We start from the raw sequence: 15,245 nt of genomic DNA, 5'->3' as shown, positions 1-15,245 counted from the left end.
AAAAATGTTGTGGAGAAGACCCCTCCAGGAAAGCAGGAAGTGATGGGCACTATTTAAAGAGGGATCCAGAGTGCCTGTACACATCGGAGAAGAAGATCAAGGAGGGCCCCACCAAATCAACGAACCGCCTTCTCCGTGGCTTCTAAGATCATTAGTAGGACTGTGAAGAGCGAATTGGGATTATCTTCATACACGAGGTCCCTATACTACCTGTTGGCAGAGGTCATGAAGGTCAAAAGGTTTAGAGAGTCCACATTTTGATCACTAACCCTTTATAGAACGTATTAAATGCTTTTTATATGTTGGAATCATGATGGAACTAATGCCCAAAATTTCAATACATACAATTTCAATACCAAGAGCTTTCTCTGTAATGACTTTGAACCAGAGAGAAATTAACTAATAAAGATAAAAAAACACGACAATGATTCGAACAGAGAATTGCTCATCACTTCTTCGTCATTAATTTTCATTAGAAATGATGGATTATTTATGTTAGAAAAGACTCATGGATTGACGAGCAAGCATAAAAGGAAGATCATTATATCACTATTTTTCCATTAACTTAATTTATTTATAATTTAAGGGTTATAAATCCTTGAGGAAACTGGCATAAGGGAAAAGTAAGAGGCTCCTCTGAAATCAAATAAAAGTTTGATACTATAAAGGATATTTTTGGATATCTCAACTCATATAATAAATTTCAACAAATTTCTACAATTGACTCAAATATGTCAGTGAAAAAATGTAATAGTATTAATATATTAGTTCAAGATTGTTTTTTGCTAATTCACAACATAGGCATATTAAAAACTAATGTCTTACCTCGACTACAGAACTCAGACTCTCTGCATAGTTATAAATATACAATATAAAACTACCTTCCCTTGTTTAATCAATAGCACTCACTTTATTCTACGTTTTTATTAGTGTTGAATGTCGGTTTACAAATCCTAGACAGGTCAGCAGAGACCCTTATAGTTTTAGTTAGTCCAAAATTATGACATCCTTTAAATTTCGTCTGGAGCGGTCTCACATAAAAATTTGGTCAAGAGCGTGCTAATTAGATTTCCGTCTAAACCGAATTTTTATTCTTCCTCCCTATTGGTCAGATCGAGTTGCACTAATGAGTAGAGAGTATACTACATTTAAACAGTGATTTTCCTCACCCCATCCAACCACCTCTTCTATGGATACATCCTAGCTCATGGACGAATATTTTCGTCCATAAATGAGTCTTTACCGATATGAATAATCCATCATGTCTTAATTCCAATGATAACAGATAATTATGTGACTAGCAATTCTTTCAATCAAATTGCTGTCGTGTTTGTTTATTTTTCTTTAATTTTATTTTTATTATTCATTAATATCAATTATTTTGTCTCTAGAGTTAGTCATTATATAAGTTAGATTATTAATAAAGGATGGCGAGTAATTCGCCTTGCGATCTTTATCCTTGACGAATTTTCACAAGGGTGAGTAATCTTTGGGGAAAATTTCCTAAGACAAATTTTCCTTAGATGAGCTTTTCTGACACGCTAAATAAAGTAGGATCATCATTAAGCTTACAATTTTATTGATTACTGATGCTCAAACTATGATCTACCCAATTTTATTACTATTACAGCATAATTATGAGTTATTATTAGAATAACGGTGGGAACGTCGTTTCCTGTATAGTATATTGCAACCCTCCTCCGAAAAGAAACAAATAAAAGGCCTGAAATCACTTGGTACTTATGCAATTCTTTCAACTATGAAATTATTATACAATAATATTTGTTAACTGTTCATAGCTTCATAAGAACTAATTCAAATCCAACTGTTAACCTGTAATATATATTGATGTATTTTATACTTGTAGATTGTAGATAATATTTATATTGTTATTACGTGTACTTGTATTATATGTATATGATACAAGATAATCGTGTAAAATTGTAAAAAAGTGTACAGTATATTATAAATCTAAATGGAGTAAGGTGATACAGAGTCTTACTCTTTAAACTACATTATACCAACGAATCAATGTTAAGTACACTGATTAGAGGAAACGGAGAAGAAACTCCAACAGCTAACAACTAAATACAATATTCATTTATGTACCTAGTGGAATAACCATGCGATGAAATTGTTTATGTAGCACGTCGTTGTCCGTATTGTATCATACAACCTTTCCTTCAAAAAGAAACAGACAAAAGACCCGAAATCATTTGCTAGTTGACCAAATAAGTCAATCATACCAACCGCTATTTATGTTTTATACTCGCAGAAAATCAATTATTTCTTCACCATTTTTAAAATACATACATTATGTATTATTAAAATCTACATAGTATTTTATTGGATACTGTATAATAATATTTCTTGTTTAATATTAGTAATATTTGATTGGAAAAGGAGTTGTGATTCGATATTATAGTATTTCTTTGAAGAAATAGCCAAAAAGACTTCTTCATAGAAATAATAAAATGGCTAAACGACGAGGGATCAACAGGAAATTGTATTCCGGTTCTTTTGGAAACGGAACAAATGTATAGAATAACTTATTACTTCGTGTATTTAGGAAAAAGAATAAATTATGAAATAACCCTGACGTATCAAGTGAGAAGAAGGACTCGACAGCTGACATCAAAATACATTGTGTTTCTCTGTGTTAGCGAAGTAACGGCGTGGTAAATGGGATTCTAAGAACTAATCAAAATAAATAGAGATACTACTCCCGAAAAATTCTTCGGACCTATTTTATGATCCGTAAAAGTTAGAGCTTCCAAACACTGTTTGCGTATCGGATCTTTTAATATAATACAAGCTTATTTATACCGTAAACAGGTACTTTGTATCCGGATCTGAGGCCTGTCCTATCTCTTACTCATATGCATGATAAAAATTGCGTGTATTTTGGGCATGCTCAAAAGCAGAAACCGAAAATCAACATGACTACTCTCATAATTTGAAGAATGTTTTGGAGGAGAAGAAAAATAATACTCATGACGTTTCATTGGATCAGCTACCATCAGCTGTGACAAGGGAGGAAAAAGAAAAGAAAATATAGTATCGACCGAAAATCAGTCTAGAAAAGAATCACTTAAGGATTAACTAAAAAAAATGATCGGTCTCAAACCGAGTACCAACAATACTGTTTATATAAGGATTTAAACAAAAGAAGATTTATTAATAACTAACATATAGGAATTATCTCTAAACCTTTTGTTTCAAAAAATAAATATGATGCGGTTTCATAATCCAATAATTACTAGAATGGACACTTGGTAGAGTGCAAATCTTTGTTTAAATTCAAATTGAGTAAGGTATTTTTAATTTGTTGCAAACTTATGACCGATTATGTCTTGTAACGTTTTGTCTCACCCTGAAGTCTCAAAATTTAATTGGATCTTACTGTTAATATATATAAGCTTCTACAAAGTTTTACTAAAATCGGTCTCTAGCGGCGTTCACAGGAAGGGGGGGGGGTCTTGGTTCTTGGAATGTTTTTAAAGAAAATCCAAAACTTAAAGAATAAAAAAAAAGTTCAATTATTAAATTTTAGCAAAAAAATTTCAAAAATCCACAGATATTCTCGAAAATTTCATTTATTTAGTTAATAATTTCAAATATTAATTTTAGGGGAAAAAAATTCACAAATTAAAATATTAAATTTTCTGACAGGAAGAAATTATAAAAAATAATTCAAATATTAAGTTTTTTCGAAAAATAATTTCAAAAATCCACAGCAATTCTCCAAAAAATCAAAAGTTGACAGCTGTCCAAAAAAAAAATTAACAAACGAAAATTTAAACATTAATTTTTTTGGAAAAAAAAATTCCAAAATCAACAGTTATGCTCAAAAATTAAACTTTTTCCAAAAAAATTTCAAAAGTCCACAGCTATCCACAAGAAAATTCCAAAAAAATAGATTTTTTGGAAATGGGGGCTACAGCCTCCTTCTTTGGACTCCTCTGATAACCCGGTCCTCATCAATCTATTAGGTTTGTTTCGTCAATTTGTTTATTATTACACTCATTGTAATGGACAAAAGAAGTAGAAAAACCTGTATAAGAGTTGTTTATATCTATTGAATATAGCATTAAGCCAAAGAACTATAAAAACAAACCACGTAGACGTGATTTTTTTTCTCCATTTGGTCATAAATGATAAGTATGTATTATATTTTTATTGAACATGAGGGTTGAATCCAAGGTTAGTGAATATATCATTTCTCCCTTATTTTTAGGAGAGAAAGAAAAACGATGGAGGGTACTAAAACTGTTAAAAATGAAATGGTTAGAATCATTGTATCCATACTTGTAATAGGTAAAACAGTTATATCTATGAAATGAGTTGAATGACCTAGATTTAGAATAAATTACTATACATATATTTTGTGCAAGTAGCAATTTCTATAAGGAAATTAACCCTGTTACAACTTAAAAAAATGAGATGAATCATTTTAAATAAAAGATTTACAGTGCTTAGAATGAGGACAATGCAATCACTGAACATTCTATGGATAGTTGACATATATTAATGATGAAATTTTGAACTTTTTATTGAAAATGACTCATTGATAAATAAGTATACTGAGGTAGACTATAAATTTTAAAGGCTTACAGTAATTACATATTTACTATTTTATCGCCTTTATTTTAAACTACGATCAAGGTTTCATTACGCAACCAAACGACACCTGAAACCAAGTTTGTGCCCTTGTCGGTTTAGCGGTTCTAGCAGTTCCAGTAGTTCTAGAGCCCTTTGGCCATTATTGTGTACCTTCGTGCCAGTGTGCAGACACAAGGAGATAATTTATTTAACAAGGCTAACTAAATCAACGTTTTACAATGTTTCCAAGGCTTTCAAGGAGTCTGATGGGTCGAGAACACCTCATAAGAAAAAATAAAAAAATCTTGATATGTCCTCCGAATACGAACGCCGTGTGGTCATTATTGTGTACCTCCGTGACGGGGTCGCACACAAGGAGATTATTGAGTTTACGAAACTGCCCAAATCAACTGTTAACGATGTTTCTAAGGATTTCAAGGAGTCTGATGGTTCGAGAACACCTTATAAGAAAAAATACAAAATCTTTAGTATGTCCTCCGAATACGATTCCCATGTTGTCATTATTGTGCGCCTCCGTGCCGGGGACACACACCCAAGGGAATTGTTGATTTAACGAAGCTGCCCATATCAAATGTTTAAGATATTGACAAGGCTTTCAAGAAGTCTAATGGGTCGAGAACACCTACAAGGAAGGCTCATGATCAATCTGAGAGAAAAAAACACACTCCAGACTTCTTGAAGGAAAGGAAAATCTCATTTTTTGTTTGCAAATTGTACATAAAATACGAGGTGGTATGAAAAGTTCCTGACCTCAACGTGAAGATGGTAGTACTCATAAATAAAAGTTATACACATCTATCTAGCATCTGTGAACAGTTACTCCCCAAAGTTTCTGCCATTTTCGATACGCAGTTGTTATGCAACAGTTGTTTTAGTGAGTTGGTGTGAGTGGTTTTATGAAAATGGACACAATCGAGGTTCGAGCCGTTGTTAAAGAATAACCCTTAAATAGATTCAGACATATAAAGGCTTATTGTGTTAAAATTTGAAGCATCTAAGTACTTTCAACTCGGAGTAATTGAGGCAAGAACAAAAAGTGAATGTTGAAAAATATAAATTGAGAATAAATGTCTTGTACCTTTGTTAGGTAGGAAATTTTTCAGACCATCCTCCCATATATATCTTTTTTTATCCTTATTTTTATAGTTGAAACCTGTTAGTTATGCAATAAAAAATATATAGGGACTATAATACCATTTACTTTTTTAATTGAGATTTTCCAAACCTCAATGATTCATTTTCTACTATTTAAAAAGTTAACAGAATGTTTTTTTAAAGCTTCCAGGTAGCGATTATATCTATGTATTAATGTATTATACTCACCTGTGCAGCCTATAGAAGCTGTAGCTTGAGTATGAGGATGCAACATACTTATATTTGTAATAACAGGCTTTTGTCTCTTGTCTCATAACTCTAAAGTGAAGGCTTATACATAAAATTAACGTATAGTAATACCTATAAAAAAAATTAAAAATATGATGTTGATGCAAAAGGAATAAAAAATACTATTCTGAAACTGTAGTCTGGAACTGAGAACCAAAAAATTATGTAAATACCATTTTACCATTTTAAAAACATCCGTACTCAGGTCTCTTTTAAGGGATTTTGTTCAAATTTAGGAGCGAGGACTGTTGTACAGACTAGTCCAACTCGTTGGTTCTGAAAGTAGGTAAAATCGATTCCTCGTAAAGTCATTGAGGGTGTTTTTCTATTTTTCTCTTATATAACTGAATATAATTGAATATCAACTATCGACAATACGCCCCTGTTTACAGGGTGCATGTATTACTTTTTTTTTTAAATCAAAAATTAGATTTTTTCTTCATACAGAATTTTATCAAATGACCTTTTTTAGAAAATAAGCCCTATAAAAATTGTGAACCCTTTTTTTCTCATATATATTTTTTTTACTACCGATAATTTTATCTTCATCCAGAGAAAAACTCCTTGATTGGTGCCGGGGGACTACTATCCCTCCAGACCCCCCATGAGGACTAATATAGTTATATAATTGAATATACACTACATAACAGTGTAGCCTGTATACACGTTCGATGTGGCATGCACACAACAGTCGTTGTTTTTCAAATTTTTTCTAGTTTCGATTACGGGTAGAGCGAAAAAGTTGTCAGTTGTTATGAAAATGACAACTTGAATATGGTTGAACCCTAAGACTTGGAACTATTTTTTGGTATTAGGGAATTCTTTGGATGTATTGGATAAATTGGTGGTGGTTTTTGGCAATTCCACGCACACTCCCTACGAATCTGAGGGCTGATGTATTCCACCATGTTTTATGAGGCCCTAAGTTATTTATTCTCTCCTCTTTACCAATCCTCTCAATCCCTTTATTAGGATATTGGGTTGAATTTCAAAAAATGCAATGAAATTGTATTGCAATAATATTACTCACACTTGAACGTACTCCTTTGGGAGATGGAACAAACAAATATGTTTAGATATTTGTCATAAATAATATTCAGCGAATTTATAATGGTTTATTATTCATCATGAAGTTTGCACAAAATACGGGTAATTTTCCTAACTTGCAAATTTTTCTCAAGAGCAATCTTCAAGAGGCAATTTTCTCCTGGGAAGTTTTCTGTGCACGATTTTATATACCCTATTTTGCTTAATACCATCGATATTTTTAGAAAAAATTTCAAGGACCAGTCCCAAAGACTGACAGTCTAACGCACCTGTCCTAAGACTTTATTAGACCGAACAAATAAGTACTGATTGAACACTAGATACCACAATTTAGTCTCAGTATACCGGACAACAATAGTTTGTATTTACAGAGTTGATCTTATCCAGCCATACACATTTTATAATTTTAATTTCTGCTTAAATTCAAATTTAAGCAGAAGGTTTTGCGAGGACATTTATTTGACAAAATTATCTGAAAATACTGATGGGCACAATTTTTATTCAATATGTGAGCCCTCAGGTCTAATGATTGTCTCAATACGAGGGCTAAATCTCAAGCGGAAGCTTGGCCCACTACTTCTTGATGGAACAGACTTCACCTGTGCTGGACACTGGATTTTTTGTTCTGAAGACATGTCTCAGTGAAGCTGAGACATTGTCTGGATGTTCAGTTCTGATATAGCAACTCTTTTGCTTATTCACAGTGGCATCCACAGTGAAAAGGTTTTCATTAGAAAAGAGCAAAAGTATGACCGAATTTTTGTTGGCCTTGAGAACATTTAGAATCTTCTTCGCTCTTTCTAACCGTCCCAGCTTGCTCTGTTCAGAGATAAGATGTCTTGCTGTTCTCCTCCTTGAGTACCAATAGCATTCCAGATTGAAAATAAAAAAATGTGTACAACAAAATAAGATCAAACCTGTATATCCTTTCGTAGCATTTACTTTCTCTACAAAAATGAAGGTAAAAGATAGAACAAAATGTCAGTAAGGACAATTCACAGGGCGAGTGTCTACATGATTTTTAGAGGGAGGAAACTACCTCAAAGATTTGAAGATGCCATAAAACACAATTTTCATTCTTCCAATGTTCTATAATGGACGATTTTCTAGTTGAAATGTTTGAATGACACGGCGAGAAGTGGTCTTAATATCAATTTAGAAAGACTAAACAGCATACTCAACAAAAAAAAGCGTATTGTTAATTCAAAAAGATTTTGAAATTTTATTAATTTGATCAATCCAGGGCTTTCATCATGGACACGTGTAATTTCATACTCAGTCATTGATTCAATGCATACAATAATTAAAACTGGTAATAAGAAAAATACAGAAGAGTTTATGATTTATCTTATTTCTTCTTTCCCTTTCGATAGTTGAGATTGGGATTTGATAAAAGCTCAACGTCAATTTTAATTGTACTTATCTAACATTAATTTTATGGATCAATTTTTTCTAGCCCATTTATTTTTCTCACGGCGTTATGTCACTTACAGAGAAACTGTCAGTGTATTTATTTGTCAGCCGTCCAATCCCAGATTCGTAACGGCTATATCATAATTGATTCTTTTTAAAGCTTTAACACAGTTATAAATTTTACTTAGATTCGATATTTTTGTAGAGCACAATGAGAAGACGGGAGCGAACCATATGGTACACCTGAATTAAGACCCAAGTGTTAATATCACTATTCTCTTATATTTTTTTTTTTTTTTTGGGGGAAATGAATTACCCCTGAAATGTGGATACCCTTCATCATTTAAAAAAAACATTAGTGCAGTCAGTCCATCCAGCCCGCCGATAGTATTTGAATTTGCTTGATACAAGGTATGGAGTACGAAACTTTGTGATAAAAAATACAAATTTGAATATCATGTTTAGAATACTTAAAGATCTTGATTGCTTTATACCTTAATTTTACAATTGTTGTTATTTTTTATGCGTATTAACTTGTAAATAACTATGGAGTACCTTTGTGTCTCTTCCATTTATTTCGAGAAATATACCTATATTCAGTGTACAGGTAGCACCTACATACAGGAGTCATAGTCATTTTCTTCATTTCCATTTGGGTATCCCACTATTACGCTTCTTTCCCCTTCTTTCATTCTCAGATGAGCAAACATTTTCAAATATGAATTATGGAAAATGAGCTCATCCAACGCAATTGACTGAGGCACATTTGAAATCAATTATCTTGATTCAATGCAGCAATTCCAAACCAAAAGTTGATGATCTCTTGAAAGTCAGATTTCCGTTTCACAAATCTCACTAACCTTTTTCTGCTCCTTAGTTTGTAAGATTCGGATCTGTGTACATTATGCCCTATGTTTTGCTAACATTGCTTGTTTGATAACTTTGAGTACATAAACATGCTGTTTTTTTATTCATTCCACAACACTACCCCATGATTAAACTGTAATGCTCCAATTAGTCTTTCATCTTTTTTACATGAGCTTTCATTCTGGCTAGTATGTCTTGCACAGAATGATTATGCGGCCTATGTACGTCATTATTCCAGTTATCAGGCACACAGTAAAATAAAATAAAAAATTGGTGAACCATGGTATTAATGAATAAATAGTACATGTGGGGTTATATGGGGTTATAAATAAAATGTTGCCTATTCCACCAAGGCTGGAAGAGTATGTACTCCAATCAATGGAGATCCTAAAAGCCGTCTCTACCCAGTCGGAGATTACAGGAAAATGATGAACCATGTACAAAGCTTACTGACGGACCTGGGAATCATCTATACCAGAAGGACTTGGGATGGCTAGTTCCTCTGTTATTAATTATCATCATAATCAAGGGTGATAATTTTGGTAAGAATAGAAAAGCGTGCGAGGAGAAGAGAAGAAATACTTATGGCATCATTTATTAAATAATATACATCTTCTTCTATCAAGCAAGAACGTTATCATTCCCGCCTTTATTATTCAATATTAATATAATAATATTAGATGGTGATAGTCGAAAGAGAACTGAATACAATGCCTAAAATAACGTCGCCTTCTGTCCGGATTTCTGAAAATGGAGGCCCAGGAATTTGGAAAATACTTACCGGATGAGAAACAGATGGTTTGTCGGATTTGTCGATATAAATGTGAAAATAAAACTTTATTATTAATAATTATTTGTTATTAGTTATATGATTCCAATTATTTAATTTTGTATATTAAACATAAATGTATGATGGTATATTTTTTATTATGTAGATTACATTTAATTAAAGCCTTCTTTTTTTAAACTTGGAACTTCAAATATATTTCAGAATACTCTACTTTGTCGTTTCATTAGCTATTATTCCGAGAATAAGGTTCATAATGAATTACAATTTCGTAGAGTGTGACGTTTTCAAATCTACTGTAACGGATAAAAAGCGTCTAAGTCAATTATACGTAGTATATCTTCATTAAACATTTTGCTAATAAATACTTTCTTTATACCCTCAAAAATTATAATAAAGCAGGCAAATGATAATCACATCAGTATTTTAAACAATGATACCATGTGTCTTTTTTCCCCCTTCTCCTTGCACGCGTTTTTCTCTACAATATTATCAACTTTAATCATAATATGTGAACATGAATCCGGCGCTCTGACTTCAAAAGAGAGAAGAGAAAATTGAAGGGAAGAAAAAAAAAAGAGAAGAAATAGAATTACTGCTGTGTAAAGTTTTTTGATTGGGAGAGCAAAGGAGGAAAAGGAAAGAGGAATTTAATCAGCGTTTTGTACATATACCATGTGTGTTATTTAAGTTTAAATTTGCAGATATATATTTTAGTTTTAAATATTGGTTGTATCTTCAAAATCGACAAAGTGGTAGTTAATTAAATTCTTCAATGTAAGATTTACAAGATTAAAGTTAAGTGGGAGTAAACTTAAGGATTGACAAAGGAACAATTCCTACCAATATGTATGTACTTGCTATAATAGGAGTGGGATTTGTATTTATTTCCTCTTATGCTTGCAGATTATCTAATTAAAGTAATCACGGCTGAGTTCCTCTCCTCCTAAATGTCCTTCATATTCTTGTACATTTTGTTGTATTTTTAAATAATGCACATGTTATATGATTCCATCACTACAAATATATGTATGACAAAATATTGATGACTCATGAACATGTAATTTCTTTTCATGTAAACAAAAAGCTTTTCCTGTTTTATAATATATTAATAAACACCTTGAAATGCAACATTATAGTATGAATTTAAACTTCTTGAAAAGGCCACAAAAAGTGATAGAAACTAGGCAGAACGTGACGTATGTTATGGATAAATAATTAATATCCCAGTAAATAAAAGTTAACATAATCTCTTTTAAACGGGAATGTTAATGGAGGATGTAATTAATTACCGCAACCTTTCATTATTATTTATATTTTCCTACAGTTTTTTATAAAAACGTCGTAGGTCAATCCACAATCAACCTTGAACAAAAATCAAGAAGAAAATGAGAAATGTCAATATACTTATTTTTTTGTATCACATATCGAAATTTTGCTACAAACATTTTCGTGTCCGGTAATTTAGCTACCTACATTTCTGCTCCGGTAATTTTTCCTCTAGAAAATTTTGCCTCATTACATATTCGCCGCCTTTTAGTTTCTTTATATTACCAATTCGAACTTTGATGTTGTATCTCAATCAGATTAATAATATAGCAGGAATGTCAACAGGATAACATAAAAACACATATATAATTTGTTTTTAGATCTTTTTTGAATTTTTTTTTGAACAAAATTTAAAACATTAATTTGTTCTTTCAAAAAAATTAAAAATCTACAGTTATTCATAACAAAATATAAATATAAAAGAAAATTTATAAAATTAACTTAAAATGATACAGTTTTTGGAAAAAAAAGACATAAATCTACATCTATTTATAAAAAATGAAATATTTTCATAAAAAAATTTCAGCTATTGACAAAAAAAAACGAAAAAAATGGGGAAAAAAATATGAAAATTTGTTGTTATTCACAAAAAATTAATTTAGTCGAAAAATTTCAAATATTAATTTGTTTTTAAAAAAAAAATCAAAAATCTATAGTTATTCATACAAAATTTAAAAAAATAAAATTTGAAATGATTATTATTTTTAAATCTACCGTAATTCATAAAAAATTTCAAAAATTAAATTTCGTTGAAAAAAATTTCAAAAGTCTACAGTCCTTCATTAAAAATTAAATAATTTGCAAAAAAATTTAAAAAAGATTCATAGAAAATCTAATTTTTTCAGTTTTTATCAACCATTGATTAATGAAATTGTAGGTTCTGCCCTATTCTTTTCTTTAATTTTGAATTGTAGAGGTAGAGGGAAAATCTACATGAGGCAAAATTATTGGTCACGGAAAATGAGTATTAATGAAACTCAATTTTTAGAAAAAACATCACAGATTGTTTTTGTCTTGATAGTTCACACATAAGATGTGTTATGTTTATTACTCAATGATTGTTGAGTGGCCGAGCTATTTTCTCATCATTAACGCTATTTTAAATGTAGAATCATAAAAAATGCAGCAGATATTTACAAGGTTCTTAATTCAGGTGTAACATATGTCTCACTCCCCCCTTCTCATTGCATTCCCATAAAAAAACAATCTCTACTCATCAGTCATCAAATAAAATTATTTTTTTTCTCAACTCTTATTATTATTCTTTAATTGATGAGAAGAGAACATCTAAGTATTCAATAAGTATTTGAAAATAATACTGAGGCTTTCTTGGAGAGTTATCCTCTACATATATTATTAAAGTAATATCAATTTGTTGACGCCAAATAAGTCCAGCCAATCCTGGGTAATACTTCTAGTAATTTTTTATATATATAAAAAATTTATAAAAGGATTTTAAATAGAATTAGGATATGCAACAATATATTCAATATCACTTTTCGGTAAAATTTCCGTTCGACAAAAAGTTCATTGGCAAGTAGACAGCTCACAATACTGTATGCAGCTACGAGTTGAAACGTAGAAAACCCGAATTTTCCAGCAGTAAATTTATTTAAACTATGTTGAAATACAAGAGAGATTATACGATTTAGTTTTCATATGACAGCTACATCAAGAGGACTTGGATCCAAATTGACACATAGTTTCTGTTTCCAAACCCAATTTGAGTCCATAAGAAAAAAACTCAAGTCCCCATCCGAGTATCCAGTGGAAGGCAAAAAAAATTTAGACAAAATTTATAACTTTCCGATTGGTCAGATTAATTTATCCTATGAAATACTTATGATGGTTTCATCTTTTACAGCACTGAGTACTTGTATCATGATGGATTTCATGCAACTGAAATGAGTCATTTTGGGTACATACCAGTCTATTGTCGTCATGTGGATAAAAGGATTTATATTGAAAAATGTAGTTTGATTCTTACTCATTTTTAAAACATAATTCTTTAAAAAAAACCAATTGTGAATTTAATTTTGTTGATTAAAGAAATAGTTAATTTTGACTTTTGATCCTTAAAGTCTAAAAAAACCAGTGTTTCTCAATTAATGGGTCATGAATCATAATATAATTTTAAAAGCAATATATTTGGTTGGATTGAAATACAATGAAAATGGGTCGAGGCTTTATACAATGAAGAAATGTGGGGCTTTGTGCCCGAACATTTGAAAAAGACTGAGAGTAATTGATAAAAGACTAACGATAACTCTATTATTACTGTGAATACTCTTTTGTTTTTTTCAAGTCAGAACAATAGATTCATGATATGTAACCAAGACCATACATCCAAAAAGTGATTTTTGATTAGTTTAGTATTGTTAGGTACTTGTTTGTTTGTTTTTAATTCTAAGATCCAGTAAAATAATTCAGCTTCTATTAAAAGAGAATAAGTAGTAGTATACAGCGTGCGTCAAGACATCCCGGAAATATATTCAAAGCCAATTTTCGATTAAAAAAGAAAGAAAAGTAAAAATTTCGAGGTTTTGTAGAACAAAAGTTTTAAAGTTCCGAATTTCCGCTTTCAAATTATGATTTTTTTGATCAAATCAGACAACAACAAGTGTTTGAAATGGAAGCAAAAAGACAACGAGTTGATGACTTGCTCCGGACAGAATACCAGTACTCTTCTTTTAAAAGATTGTCCCTTGCAGAAAGAAACTCGTTTATGAGGTGAAGCAGAATATCAAGAATGGGGAAAATCTGAAGGGGAAGCCGGTGAGTGGAGGGCAGAAAAAAGTGAGGACTGATGAGTTTTTGGAGCAATTGGGCGATGAAAGACAATCCACTAATGTCAATGATAATGCTTTCAGGGGAGTTGATTGTCTCGGAGGCCAAAGTACGCAGAGCCTTGGTATTTTGTCATTTGTCAGAAGGAAACGTCAGTTATTTACTGAATCGGCCAAAATCGACAGACTGGATAGGGAAAAACGGGTCATTTAATGGCTGAAGGGGAAACTGTGATTCACAGTCCTGTTCTTTTAAGACAAGATGAACTGGACTGCGGAATAGGTATGCAATACTCCAAATGACAGGTAGCTTGTCTACAAGGTATACGAGGTGCCCCCCCCCACCCATCAACATCACAAAGCATCCAGCTACTGCCATCATGTTTGGGTTTGTAGCTTCGGATGGACAGCCCCTGTGTTGGTTCCTACATCGGCTCAGGTTCAGAGCTAAAGTGTAGCTTGAGGTCATGCAATTAGTCGTGAACCCTTGGTTGGAAAATACCTTTCCTGAGAGTAACTACGCGTAGTAGTAAGATGGTGCTCTAGGGCACAAAGCCGAGACAGTTCAGAAGTGGTGCTGATCTAATCTGGCTGATTTTTGCCCATCCAGCTTTAGGCCCACATCATCCGATAACTGTGCTCCCTTGGATTAAGGAATATGTAGAAGGTAGAGAGGCTGTATCACCCCCACTCGTCTGGCAATGTTCTTAAAGCTGCTGTTGAGGATTAATGTTTGGTCGTGACGGACAATTAAATTGTGAGGGTATGCAGTGTCTTCAGGGTCAGAATTGAGGGCCTGTTTGAGGCAGAGGAGGACATTTTGAGTAATTGCATTAATAAGTATTTTTTCTACAACCACCCACGCAGCCTCAACGAGGCATCATACTTTGCTAAGTTTTTTCTGCAATTCTATGACGCACACTCTATAAATATATGAATAAAATATGTAGATCGGTATGATTTAAAAATTATAATAGAAGGTGTCTGAAAATATTGCTTGAAATAACGTT

The 15,245-nt window shown here is 32.0% G+C and overlaps 1 long non-coding RNA gene across 1 annotated transcript; it reads left to right on the top strand.

The window, feature by feature from the left end:
- Positions 1-8,778: 8,778 nt before the first annotated feature.
- Positions 8,779-11,246, top strand: LOC121121115 (uncharacterized). The gene is made up of 2 exons (XR_005865346.2): positions 8,779-10,969; positions 11,027-11,246. It is a non-coding gene; the product is annotated as an uncharacterized lncRNA (long non-coding RNA).
- The last annotated feature ends 3,999 nt before the right edge of the window (positions 11,247-15,245 follow it).

This window comes from Lepeophtheirus salmonis, chromosome 6, assembly GCF_016086655.4.
Source record: "Lepeophtheirus salmonis chromosome 6, UVic_Lsal_1.4, whole genome shotgun sequence".
NCBI lineage: Eukaryota > Metazoa > Arthropoda > Copepoda > Siphonostomatoida > Caligidae > Lepeophtheirus > Lepeophtheirus salmonis.
This window is presented reverse-complemented; position numbering and strand designations above follow the sequence as displayed.